Here is a 14071-nt window from a genome sequence, read left to right on the forward strand (position 1 = left end):
GCCTGCTGATTGCGTGGTTCGTGTCTGCTCAGCTCTTTGAGTATTGCCTCCTGAGGTCCCTGTTCGGTCGCCACCTGCCGCGGACCAGCCCCAACTGATCCAGGGTATTCGAAGGAGAGATGGCCTAGGCGAGTATTTATTTGCTAATCAGAGATGTCAAGAATAGTAGTATGAGGAGAGCTCAGTAGGAAAATTCGGTGGAGAAAAGAGACTGAGTAGCTTGGATTACGCGGAAGACCAATCAAACTTCAAGACAAGAAGTTTGCACCTCTTACGTAGGCCGCAGGCGCCCTCTCGAATACCGAAAGGTGCCTCACCCTAGACACCTTCTCGAGTGGGTCTTAGCAGCCCAGGCATAATTAGGAAGCGTGGTGGGTTCCGCGCTCCAGATGGAGACTCAGCTGGAAGGTAAAGGGAAGAATGACAAGGAACTTTATGAATTGGAGCTGTAAGTTAACTCTTTGACAGAGAGAGCGAGATGGTGGTGGGGGACAGCCCCCAGTGAAATCAGAGGTGAGAGTACAAAGCAATACAGTAGGCAGACTCTGGTTTTTTGGGGGGAGATGCTCGAGAATATCCGGGTGGACTCCTGAGGCTCGATCCCGCATTTGCGTATGCCGAGCCTCCTTCCTCATGACCTTTGTCCAGAGTGGAATGCCTCCCCGGCTCCCGGCACATGATCAGTGCATGCTCAGTCACGATATCAGTGCCTGCTCAGCCACGGGATCACTGACGGCACAGTCACGTGATCACTGACGGCACAGTCACGTGATCAGCGCCTCTCAGTCACGTGATCACCATATGATGAACACGTGATCAGTGAACGACCAGCCAGGTGATCACTGCATGCGCGGTCAGGTGGTCAGTTCCTGATCAGCCACCTGATCAGTGCGTGCACAGTCCCCTGATCAGCGCCTGTCAGTCACTGATCACTGCCTGATAAACCCGTGATCAGTGCCCGAACAGCCACGTCATCAGTGCATGCGCAGTCACGTGATCAGTGCATGATAGCCACGTGATCAGTGCGTGCACAGTCCCATGATCAGCGCCTGTCAGTCACTGATCATTGCCTGATAAATGCGTGATCAGTGCATGATGAGCCATGTGATCAGTGCCCGATCAGCCACGTCATCAGTGCATGCGCAGTTACGTCATCAGTGCATGATAGCCACGTGATCAGTGCATGCTCAGTCACGTGATCTGTACTTGATCAGCCACGTGATCAGTGCCTGCAGAGTCACGTGATCAGGGCCTGCTGAGCTGCGTGATTCCTGCCGGCTCATCTGCATGACAACTGCCAGCTGAGCTGCGTGATTCCTGTCGGCTCATCTGCTTGACAATTGCCAGCTGAGCTGCGTGATTCCTGCCTGGTCACGTGCTTGATTATTGCCAATTGAGCAGCATGATTCGTCACTGCTGAGCTCCATGCTTATTGCCTGCTGATTGCGTGGTTCGTGTCTGCTCAGCTCTTTGAGTATTGCCTCCTGAGGACCCTGTTCGGTCGCCACCTGCCAGGGACCAGCCCCAACTGATCCAGGGTATTCGAAGGAGAGATGGCCTAGGCGACTATTTATATGCTAATCAGAGATATCAAGAATAAGAGTATGAGGAGAGATCAGTAGGAAAATTCGGTGGAGAAAAGAGACTGAGTAGCTTGGTTTACGCGGAAGAGCAATCAAACTTCAAGACAAGAAGTTTGCACCACTTACGTAGGCCGCAGGCGCCCTCTCGAATAGCGAAAGGTGCCTCACCCTAGACACCTTCTCGAGTGGGTCTTAGCAGCCCAGGCATAATTAGTAAGCGTGGTGGGTTCCGCGCTCCAGACGGAGACTCAGCTGGAAGTTAAAGGGAAGAATGACAAGGAACTTTATGAATTGGAGCTCAAAGTTAACTCTTTGACAGAGAGAGCGAGATGGTGGTGGGGGACAGCCCCCAGTGAAATCAGAGGTGAGAGCACAAAGCAATACAGTAGGCAGACTCTGGTTTTTTGGGGGGAGATGCTCGAGAACATCCGGGTGGACTCCTGAGGCTCGATCCCGCATTTGCGTATGCCGAGCCTCCTTCCTCATGACCTTTGTCCAGAGTGGAATGCCTCCCCGGCTCCCGGCACATGATCAGTGCATGCTCAGTCACGATATCAGTGCCTGCTCAGCCACGTGATCACTGACGGCACAGTCACGTGATCAGCGCCTCTCAGTCACGTGATCACCGTATGATAAACACGTGATCAGTGAACGACCAGCCACGTGATCACTGCATGCGCGGTCAGGTGGTCAGTTCCTGATCAGCCACCTAATCAGTGCGTGCACAGTCCCCTGATCAGCGCCTGTCAGTCACTGATCACTGCCTGATAAACACGTGATCAGTGCCCGAACAGCTACGTCATCAGTGCATGCGCAGTCACGTGATCAGTGCATGATAGCCTCGTGATCAGTGCGTGCACAGACCCATGATCAGCGCCTGTCAGTCACTGATCATTGCCTGATAAACACGTGGTCAGTGCATGATGAGCCATGTGATCAGTGCCTGATCAGCCACGTCATCAGTGCATGCGCAGTCACATCATCAGTGCATGATAGCCACGTGATTAGTGCATGCTCAGTCACGTGATCTGGACTTGATCAGCCACGTGATCAGTGCCTGCAGAGTCACGTGATCAGGGCCTGTTGAGCTGCGTGATTCCTGCCGGCTCATCTGCATGACAATTGCCATCTGAGCTGCGTGATTCCTGTCGGCTCATCTGCTTGACAATTGCCAGCTGAGCTGCGTGATTCCTGCCTGGTCACGTGCTTGATTATTGCCAATTGAGCAGCATGATTCGTCACTGCTGAGCTCCATGCTTATTGCCTGCTGATTGCGTGGTTCGTGTCTGCTCAGCTCTTTGAGTATTGCCTCCTGAGGTCCCTGTTCGGTCGCAACCTGCCGCGGACCAGCCCCAACTGATCCAGGGTATTCGAAGGAGAGATGGCCTAGGCGAGTATTTATATGCTAATCAGAGATGTCAAGAATAATAGTATGAGGAGAGCTCAGTAGGAAAATTCGGTGGAGAAAAGAGACTGAGTAGCTTGGATTACGCGGAAGACCAATCAAACTTCAAGACAAGAAGTTTGCACCTCTTACGTAGGCCGCAGGCGCCCTCTCGAATAGCGAAAGGTGCCTCACCCTAGACACCTTCTCGAGTGGGTCTTAGCAGCCCAGGCATAATTAGTAAGCGTGGTGGGTTCCGGGCTCCAGATGGAGACTCAGCTTGAAGTTAAAGGGAAGAATGACAAGGAACTTTATGAATTGGAGCTGTAAGTTAACTCTTTGACAGAGAGAGCGAGATGGTGGTGGGGGACAGCCCCCAGTGAAATCAGAGGTGAGAGCACAAAGCAATACAGTAGGCAGACTCCGGTTTTTTGGGGGGAGATGCTCGAGAATATCCGGGTGGACTCCTGAGGCTCGATCCCGCATTTGCGTATGCCGAGCCTCCTTCCTCATGACCTTTGTCCAGAGTGGAATGCCTCCCCGGCTCCCGGCACATGATCAGTGCATGCTCAGTCACGATATCAGTGCCTGCTCAGCCACGTGATCACTGACGGCACAGTCACGTGATCAGCGCCTCTCAGTCACGTGATCACCGTAGGATAAACACGTGATCAGTGAACGACCAGCCACGTGATCACTGCCTGCGCGGTCAGGTGGTCAGTTCCTGATCAGCCACCTGATCAGTGCGTGCAAAGTCCCCTGATCAGCGCCTGTCAGTCACTGATCACTGCCTGATAAACACGTGATCAGTGCCCGAACAGCCACGTCATAAGTGCATGCGCAGTCACGTGATCAGTGCATGATAGCCACGTGATCAGTGCGTGCACAGTCCCATGATCAGCGCCTGTCAGTCACTGATCACTGCCTGATAAACACGTGATCAGTGCCCGAACAGCACGTCATCAGTGCATGCAGTCACGTGATCAGTGCATGATAGCCACGTGATCAGTGCATGCACAGTCCCATGATCAGCGCCTGTCAGTCACTGATCATTGCCTGAGAAACACGTGATCAGTGCATGATGAGCCATGTGATGAGTGCCTGATCAGCCACGTCACCAGTGCATGTGCAGTCACGTGATCAGTGCATGATAGCCACGTGATCAGTGCATTCTCAGTCACGTGATCTGGACTTGATCAGCCACGTGATCCGTGCCTGCAGAGTCACGTGATCAGGGCCTGCTGAGCTGCGTGATTCCTGCCGGCTCATCTGCATGACAATTTCCAGCTGATCTGCGTGATTCCTGTCGGCTCATCTGCTTGACAATTGTCAGCTGAGCTGCGTGATTCCTGCCTGGTCACGTGCTTGATTATTGCCAGTTGAGCAGCATGATTCGTCACTGCTGAGCTCCATGCTTATTGCCTGCTGATTGCGTGGTTCTTGTCTGCTCAGCTCTTTGAGTATTGCCTCCTGAGGTCCCTGTTCGGTCGCCACCTGCCGGGGACCAGCCCCAACTGATCCAGGGTATTCGAAGGAGAGATGGCCTAGGCGACTATTTATATGCTAATCAGAGATGTCAAGAATAATAGTATGAGGAGAGCTCAGTAGGAAAATTCGGTGGAGAAAAGAGACTGAGTAGCTTGGTTTACCCGGAAGACCAATCAAACTTCAAGACAAGAAGTTTGCACCACTAACGTAGGCCGCAGGCGCCCTCTCGAATAGCGAAAAGTGCCTCACCCTAGACACCTTCTCGAGTGGGTCTTAGCAGCCCAGGCATAATTAGTAAGCGTGGTGGGTTCCGGGCTCCAGATGGAGACTCAGCTGGAAGTTAAAGGGAAGAATGACAAGGAACTTTATGAATTGGAGCTGTAAGTTAACTCTTTGACAGAGAGAGCGAGATGGTGGTGGGGGACAGCCCCCAGTGAAATCAGAGGTGAGAGCACAAAGCAATACAGAAGGCAGACTCTGGTTTTTTTGGGGGGGAGATGCTCGAGAATATCCGGGTGGACTCCTGAGGCTCGATCCCGCATTTGTGTATGCCGAGCCTCCTTCCTCATGACCTTTGTCCAGAGTGGAATGCCTCCCGGCTCCCGGCACATGATCAGTGCATGCTCAGTCACGATATCAGTGCCTGCTCAGCCACGTGATCACTGACGGCACAGTCACGTGATCAGCGCCTCTCAGTCACGTGATCACCAGATGATAAACACGTGATCAGTGAACGACCAGCCACATGATCACTGCATGCGCGGTCAGGTGGTCAGTTCCTGATCAGCCACCTGATCAGTGCGTGCACAGTCCCCTGATCAGCGCCTGTCAGTCACTGATCACTGCCTGATAAACCCGAGATCAGTGCCCGAACAGCCACGTCATCAGTGCATGCGCCGTCACGTGATCAGTGCATGATAGCCACGTGATCAGTGTGTGCACACTCCCATGATCAGCGCCTGTCAGTCACTGATCATTGCCTGATAAACACGTGATCAGTGCATGATGAGCCATGTGATCAGTGCCTGATTAGCCACGTCATCAGTGCATGCGCAGTCACGTCATTAGTGCATGATAGCCACGTGATCAGTGCATGCTCAGTCACGTGATATGTACTTGATCAGCCACGTGATCAGTGCCTGCAGAGTCACGTGATCAGGGCCTGCTGAGCTGCGTGATTCCTGCCGGCTCATCTGCATGACAATTGCCATCTGAGCTGCGTGATTCCTGTCGGCTCATCTGCTTGACAATTGCCAGCTGAGCTGCGTGATTCCTGCCTGGTCACGTGCTTGATTATTGCCAGTTGAGCAGCATGATTTGTCACTGCTGAGCTCCATGCTTATTGCCTGCTGATTGCGTGGTTTGTGTCTGCTCAGCTCTTTGAGTATTGCCTCCTGAGGTCTCTGTTCGGTCGCCACCTGCCGGGGACCAGCCCCAACTGATCCAGGATATTCGAAGGAGAGATGGCCTAGGCGACTATTTATATGCTAATCAGAGCTGTCAAGAATAATAGTATGAGGAGAGCTCAGTAGGAAAATTCGGTGGAGAAAAGGGACTGAGTAGCTTGGTTTACCCGGAAGACCAATCAAACTTCAAGACATGAAGTTTGCACCACTAACGTAGGTCGCAGGCGCCCTGTCGAATAGCGAAAAGTGCCTCACCCTAGACACCTTCTCGAGTGGGTCTTAGCAGCCCAGGCATAATTAGTAAGCGTGGTGGGTTCCGGGCTCCAGATGGAGACTCAGCTGGAAGTTAAAGGGAAGGATGACAAGGAACTTTATGAATTGGAGATGTAAGTTAACTCTTTGACAGAGAGAGCGAGATGGTGGTGGGGGACAGCCCCCAGTGAAATCAGAGGTGAGAGCACAAAGCAATACAGAAGGCAGACTCTGGTTTTTTTGGGTGTGAGATGCTCGAGAATATCCGGGTGGACTCCTGAGGCTCGATCCCGCATTTGTGTATGCCGAGCCTCCTTTCTCATGACCTTTGTCCAGAGTGGAATGCCTCCCCGGCTCCCGGCACATGATCAGTGCATGCTCAGTCACGATATCAGTGCCTGCTCAGCCACGTGATCACTGACGGCACAGTCACGTGATCAGCGCCTCTCAGGCACGTGATCACCGGATGATAAACACGTGATCAGTGAACGACCAGCCACATGATCACTGCATGCGCGGTCAGGTGGTCAGTTCCTGATCAGCCACCTGATCAGTGCGTGCACAGTCCCCTGATCAGCGCCTGTCAGTCACTGATCACTGCCTGACAAACCCGAGATCAGTGCCCGAACAGCCACGTCATCAGTGCATGCGCAGTCACGTGATCAGTGCATGATAGCCACGTGATCAGTGCGTGCACAGTCCCATGATCAGCGCCTGTCAGTCACTGATCATTGCCTGATAAACACGTGATCAGTGCATGATGAGCCATGTGATCAGTGCCCGATCAGCCACGTCATCAGTGCATGATAGCCACGTGATCAGTGCATGCTCAGTCACGTGATATGTACTTGATCAGCCACGTGATCAGTGCCTGCAGAGTCACGTGATCAGGGCCTGCTGAGCTGCGTGATTCCTGCCGGCTCATCTGCATGACAATTGCCATCTGAGCTGCGTGATTCCTGTCGGCTCATCTGCTTGACAATTGCCAGCTGAGCTGCGTGATTCCTGCCTGGTCACGTGCTTGATTATTGCCAGTTGAGCAGCATGATTTGTCACTGCTGAGCTCCATGCTTATTGACTGCTGATTGCGTGGTTTGTGTCTGCTCAGCTCTTTGAGTATTGCCTCCTGAGGTCTCTGTTCGGTCGCCACCTGCCGGGGACCAGCCCCAACTGATCCAGGATATTCGAAGGAGAGATGGCCTAGGCGACTATTTATATGCTAATCAGAGCTGTCAAGAATAATAGTATGAGGAGAGCTCAGTAGGAAAATTCGGTGGAGAAAAGGGACTGAGTAGCTTGGTTTACGCGGAAGACCAATCAAACTTCAAGACAAGAAGTTTGCACCACTTACGTAGGCCGCAGGCACCCTCTCGAATACCGAAAGGTGCCTCACCCTAGACACCTTCTCGAGTGGGTCTTAGCAGCCCAGGCATAATTAGTAAGCGTGGTGGGTTCCTCGCTCCAGATGGAGACTCAGCTGGAAGGTAAAGGGAAGAATGACAAGGAACTTTATGAATTGGAGCTGTAAGTTAACTCTTTGACAGAGAGAGCGAGATGGTGGTGGGGGACAGCCCCCAGTGAAATCAGAGGTGAGAGCACAAAGCAATACAGTAGGCAGACTCTGGTTTTTTTGGTGGGGAGATGCTCGCGAATATCCCGGTGGACTCCTGAGGCTCGATCCCGCATTTGCGTATGCCGAGCCTCCTTCCTCATGACCTTTGTCCGGAGTGGAATGCCTCCCTGGCTCCCGGCACATGATCAGTGCATGCTCAGTCACGATATCTGTGCCTGCTCAGCCACGTGATCACTGACGGCACAGTCACGTGATCAGCGCCTCTCAGTCACGTGATCACCGTATGATAAACACGTGATCAGTGAACGACCAGCCACGTGATCACTGCATGCGCGGTCAGGTGGTCAGTTCCTGATCAGCCACCTGATCAGTGCGTGCACAGTCCCCTGATCAGCGCCTGTCGGTCACTGATCACTGCCTGATAAACACGTGATCAGTGCCCGAACAGCCATGTCATCAGTGCATGCGCAGTTACGTGATCAGTGCATGATAGCCACGTGATCAGTGCGAGCACAGTCCCATGATCAGTGCCTGTCAGCCACTGATCATTGCCTGAGAAACACGTGATCAGTGCATGATGAGCCATGTGATCAGTGCCTGATCAGCCACATCATCAGTGCATGCGCAGTCACGTCATCAGTGCATGATAGCCACGTGATCAGTGCATGCTCAGTCACGTGATCTGTACTTGATCAGCCACGTGATCAGTGCCTGCAGAGTCACAGGATCAGGGCCTGCTGAGCTGCGTGATTCCTGCCGGCTCATCTACATGACAATTGCCATCTGAGCTGCGTGATTCCTGTCGGCTCATCTGCTTGACAATTGCCAGCTGAGCTGCGTGATTCCTGCCTGTTCACGTGCTTGATTATTGCCAGTTGAGCAGCATGATTCCTCACTGCTGAGCTCTTGCTTATTGCCTGTTGATTGCGTGGTTCGTGTCTGCTCAGCTCTTTGAATATTGCCTCCTGAGGTCCCTGTTCGGGCGCCACCTGCCGGGGGCCTGCCCCAACTGATCCAGTGTATTCGAAGGAGAGATGGCCCAAGCGACTATTTGTATGCTAATCAGAGATGTCAAGAATAATAGTATGAGGAGAGCTCAGTAGGAAAATTCGGTGGAGAAAAGAGACTGAGTAGCTTGGTTTAGCGGGAGACAAATCAAACTTCAAGACAAGAAGTTTGCACCAGTTACGTAGGCCGCAGCTGTCCTCTCGAATAGCGAAAGGTGCCTCACACTAGACACCTTCTCGAGTGGGTCTTAGCAGCCCAGGCATAATTAGTAAGCGTGGTGGGTTCCGCGCACCAGATGGAGACTCAGCTGGAAGTTAAAGGGAAGAATGACAAGGAACTTTATGAATTGGAGCTGTAAGTTAGCACTTGGACAGAGAGAGCGAGATGGTGGTGGGGGACAGCCCCCAGTGAAATCAGAGGTGAGAGCACAAAGCAATACAGTAGGCAGACTCTGGTTTTTTGGGGGGGAGATGCTCGAGAATATCTGGGTGGACTCCTGAGGCTCGATCCCGCATTTGCGTATGCCGAGCCTCCTTCCTCATAACCTTTGTCCGGAGTGGAATGCCTCCCCGGCTCCCGGCACATGATCAGTGCATGCTCAGTCACGATATCTGTGCCTGCTCAGCCACGTGATCACTGACGGCACAGTCACGTGATCAGCGCCTCTCAGTCACGTGATCACCGTATGATAAACACGTGATCAGTGAACGACCAGCCACGTGATCACTGCATGCGCGGTCAGGTGGTCAGTTCCTGATCAGCCACCTGATCAGTGCGTGCACAGTCCCCTGATCAGCGCCTGTCAGTCACTGATCACTGCCTGACAAACCCGTGATCAGTGCCCAAACAGCCACGTCATCAGTGCATGCGCAGTCACGTGATCAGTGCATGATAGCCACGTGATCAGTGCGTGCACACTCCCATGATCAGCGCCTGTCAGTCACTGATCATTGCCTGATAAACACGTGATCAGTGCATGATGAGCCATGTGATCAGTGCCTGATCAGCCACCTCATCAGTGCATGCGCAGTCACGTCATCAGTGCATGATAGCCACGTGATCAGTGCATGCTCAGTCACGTGATCTGTACTTGATCAGCCACGTGATCAGTGCCTGCAGAGTCACGTGATCAGGGCCTGCTGAGCTGCGTGATTCCTGCCGGCTCATCTGCATGACAATTGCCATCTGAGCTGCGTGATTCCTGTCGGCTCATCTGCTTGACAATTGCCAGCTGAGCTGCGTGATTCCTGCCTGGTCACGTGCTTGATTATTGCCAGTTGAGCAGCATGATTCGTCACTGCTGAGCTCCATGCTTATTGCCTGCTGATTGCGTGGTTCGTGTCTGCTCAGCTCTTTGAGTATCGCCTCCTGAGGTCCCTGTTCGGTCGCCACCTGCCGGAGACCAGCCCCAACTGATCCAGGGTATTCGAAGGAGAGATGGCCTAGGCGACTATTTATATGCTAATCAGAGATGTCAAGAATAATAGTATGGGGAGAGCTCAGTAGGAAAATTCGGTGGAGAAAAGAGACTGAGTAGCTTGGTTTACGCGGAAGACCAATCAATCTTCAAGACAAGAAGTTTGCACCATTACATAGGCCGCAGGCGCCCTCTCGAATAGCGAAAGGTGCCTCACCCTAGACACCTTCTCGAGTGGGTCTTAGCAGCCCAGGCATAATTAGTTAGCGTGGTGGGTTCCTCGCTCCAGATGGAGACTCAGCTGGAAGGTAAAGGGAAGAATGACAAGGAACTTTATGAATTGGAGCTGTAAGTTAACTCTTTGACAGAGAGAGCGAGATGGTGGTGGGGGACAGCCCGCAGTGAAATCAGAGGTGAGAGCACAAAGCAATACAGTAGGCAAACTCTGGTTTTTTGGGGGGGAGATGCTCGAGAATATTCGGGTGGACTCCTGAGGCTCGATCCCGCATTTGCATATGCCGAACCTCTTTCCTCATGACCTTTGTCCAGAGTGGAAGGCCTCCCCGTCTCCCGGCACATGATCAGTGCATGCTCAGTCACGATATCAGTGCATGATCAGCCACGTGATCACTGACGGCACAGTCACGTGATCAGCGCCTCTCAGTCACGTGATCACCGGATGATAAACACGTGATCAGTGAACGACCAGCAACGTGATCACTGCAAGCGCAGTCAGGTGGTCAGTTCCTGATCAGCCACCTGATCAGTGGGTGCACAGTCCCATGATCAGCGCCTGTCAGTCACTGATCACTGCCTGATAAACAGGTGATCAGTGCCGGAACAGCCAGGTCATCAATGCATGCGCAGTCACGTGATCAGTGCATGATAGACATGTGATCAGTGCGTGCACAGTCGCATGATCAGCGCCTGTCAGTCACTGATCACTGTCTGATAAACACGTGATCAGTGCCCGAACAGCCACGTCATCACTGCATACGCAGTCACATGATCAGTGCATGATATCCACGTGATCAGTGCATGCACAGTCCCATGATCAGTGCCTGTCAGTCACTGATCATTGCCTGATAAACAGGTGATCAGTGCATGGTGAGCCATGTGATCAGTGCCTGATCAGCCACGTCATCAGTGCATGAGCAGTCACGTCATCAGTGCATGATAGCTACGTGATCAGTGCATGCTCAGTCACGTGATCTGGACTTGATCAGCCACGTGATCAGTGCCTGCAGAGTCACGTGATCAGGGTCTGCTGAACTGCGTGATTCCTGCCGGCTCATCTGCATGACAATTGCCAGCTGAGCTGCGTGATTCCTGTCGGCTCATCTGCTTGACAATTGTCAGCTGAGCTGCGTGATTCCTGCCTGGTCACGTGCTTGATTATTGCCAGTTGAGCAGCATGATTTGTCACTGCTGAGCTCCATGCTTATTGCCTGCTGATTGCGTGGTTCGTGTCTGCTCAGCTCTTTGAGTATTGCCGCCTGAGGTCCCTGTTCGGGAGCCACCTGCCGGGGACCAGCCCCAGCTGATCCAGGATATTCGAAGGAGAGATGGCCTAGGCGACTATTTATATGCTAATCAGAGATATCAAGAATAGTAGTGTGAGGATAGCTCAGTAGGAAAATTCGGTGGAGAAAAGAGACTGAGTAGCTTGGTTTACTCGGGAGACCAATCAAACTTCAAGACAAGAAGTTTGCACCACTTCCGTAGGCCGCAGGCGCCCTCTCGAATAGCGGAAGGTGCCTCACCCTAGACACCTTCTCGAGTGGGTCTTAGCAGCCCAGGCATATTTAGTAAGCGTGGTGGGTTTCGCGCTCCAGATGGAGGCTCGGCTGGAAGTTACAGGGAAGAATGACAAGGAATTTTAAGAATTGGAGCTGTAAGTTAACTCTTTGACAGAGAGAGCGAGATGGTGGTGGGGGACAGCCCCCAGTGAAATCAGAGGTGAGAGCACAAAGCAATAAAGTAGGCATACTCTGTTTTTTTTTGGTGGGGGAGATGCTCGAGAATATCCGGGTGGACTCCTGAGGCTCGATCCCGCATTTGCGTATGCCGAGCCTCTTTCCTCATGACCTTAGTCCAGAGTGGAATGCGTCACCGGCTCCCGGCACATGATCAGTGCATGCTCAGTCCCGATATGAGAGCATGATCAGCCACGTGATCACTGACTGCACAGTCACGTGATCAGCGCCTCTCAGTCAGGGGATCACCGTATGATAAACTCGTGATCAGTGAACCATCAGCCACGTGATCACTGCATGGGCAGTCAGGTGGTCAGTTCCTGATCAGCCACGTGATCAGTGCGTGCACAGTCCCATGATCAGCGCCTATCAGTCACTGATGAGTGCCTGATAAACAGGTGATCAGGGCATGATGAGTCACGTGATCAGTGCCCGATGCCAGGTCATCAGAGCATGCGCAGTCACGTGATCAGTGCATGATAGCCACGTGATCAGTGCATGCTCACTCACGTAATCTGTACTTGATCAGCCACGTGATCAGTGCCTGCAGAGTCACGTGATCAGGGCCTGCTTAGCTTTGTGATTCCTGCCGGTTCATCTGCATGACAATTGCCAGCTGAGCTGTGGGATTTCTACCTGGTCACCTGCTTGATTATTGCCAGTTGAGCAGCATGATTCATCACTGTTGAGCTCCATGCTTATTGCCTGCTGATTGCGTGGTTCAGGTCTACTCAGCTCTTTGAGTATTGCCTCCTGAGGCCCTGTTCGGGAGCCACCTGCCGGGGACCAGCCCCAGCTGATCCAGGGTATTGGAAGGAGAGATGGCCTAGGCGACTACTTATATGCTAATCAGAGATATCAAGAATAATAGTATGAGGATAGCTCAGTAGATAAATTCTGTGGAGAAAAGAGACTGAGTAGCTTGGTTACGCAGGAGACCAATAAAACTTCAAGACAAGAACTTTGCACCACTTATGTAGGCCGAAGGCGCCCTCTCGAATAGCGGAAGGTGCCTCACACTAGACACCTTCTCGAGTGGGTCTTAGCAGCGCAGGCATAATTAGTAAGCGTGGTGGGTTCCGCGCTCCAAATGGAGACTCGGCTAGAAGGTACAGGGAAGAATGACAAGGAACTTTTTGAATTGGAGCTGTAAGTTAACTTTCTGACAGTGAGAGCAAGATGGTGGTGGGGGACAGCACCCAGTGAAAACAGACGTGAAAGCACAAAGCAATAAAGTAGGCATAAACTGGTTTTTTTGGGGGGGAGATCCTCGAGAATATCCGGGTGGACTCCTGAGGCTCGATCCCGCATTTGTGTATGCCGAGCCTCCTTCCTCAGGACCTTTGTCCAGAGTGGAATGACTCACCTGCTCCCGGCAGATGATCAGTGCATGCACAGTCCCGATATGAGAGCATGATCAGCCACGTGATCACTGACTGCACAGTCACGTGATCAGCGCCCCTCAGTCTCGGGGTCACCCTTTGATAAACACGAGATCAGTGAACGATCAGCCACGTGATCACTGCATGGGCGGTCAGGTGGTCAGTTCCTGATGAGCCACGTGATCAGTGCCTGCAAAGTCCCATGAACAGCGCCTGTCAGTTACTGATCACTGCCTGATAAACAGGTGATCAGTGCATGATCAGCCACGTGATCAGTGCCCGATCAGCCACGTCCTCAGTGCATGCGCAGTCACGGGATCAGTGCATGATAGCCACTAGATCAGTGCATGATAGCCACGTGATCAGTGCATGCTCAGTCACGTGATCTGTACTTGATCAGCCACGTGATCAGTGCCTGCAGTGTCACGTGATCAGGACCTGCTGAGCTGCTTGATTCCTGCCGGCTCATCTGCTTGACAATTGCCAGCTGAGCTGCGTCATTCCTACCTGGTCACCTGCTTAATTATTGCCAGTTGAGCAGCATGATTCGTCACTGTTGAGCTCCATGCTTATTGCCTGCTGATTGCGTGCTTCGTGTCTAC

This window comes from Bos javanicus, unplaced genomic scaffold (genome assembly GCF_032452875.1).
Source record: "Bos javanicus breed banteng unplaced genomic scaffold, ARS-OSU_banteng_1.0 tig00002102_1, whole genome shotgun sequence".
In the NCBI taxonomy this organism is placed as follows: Eukaryota; Metazoa; Chordata; class Mammalia; order Artiodactyla; family Bovidae; genus Bos; species Bos javanicus.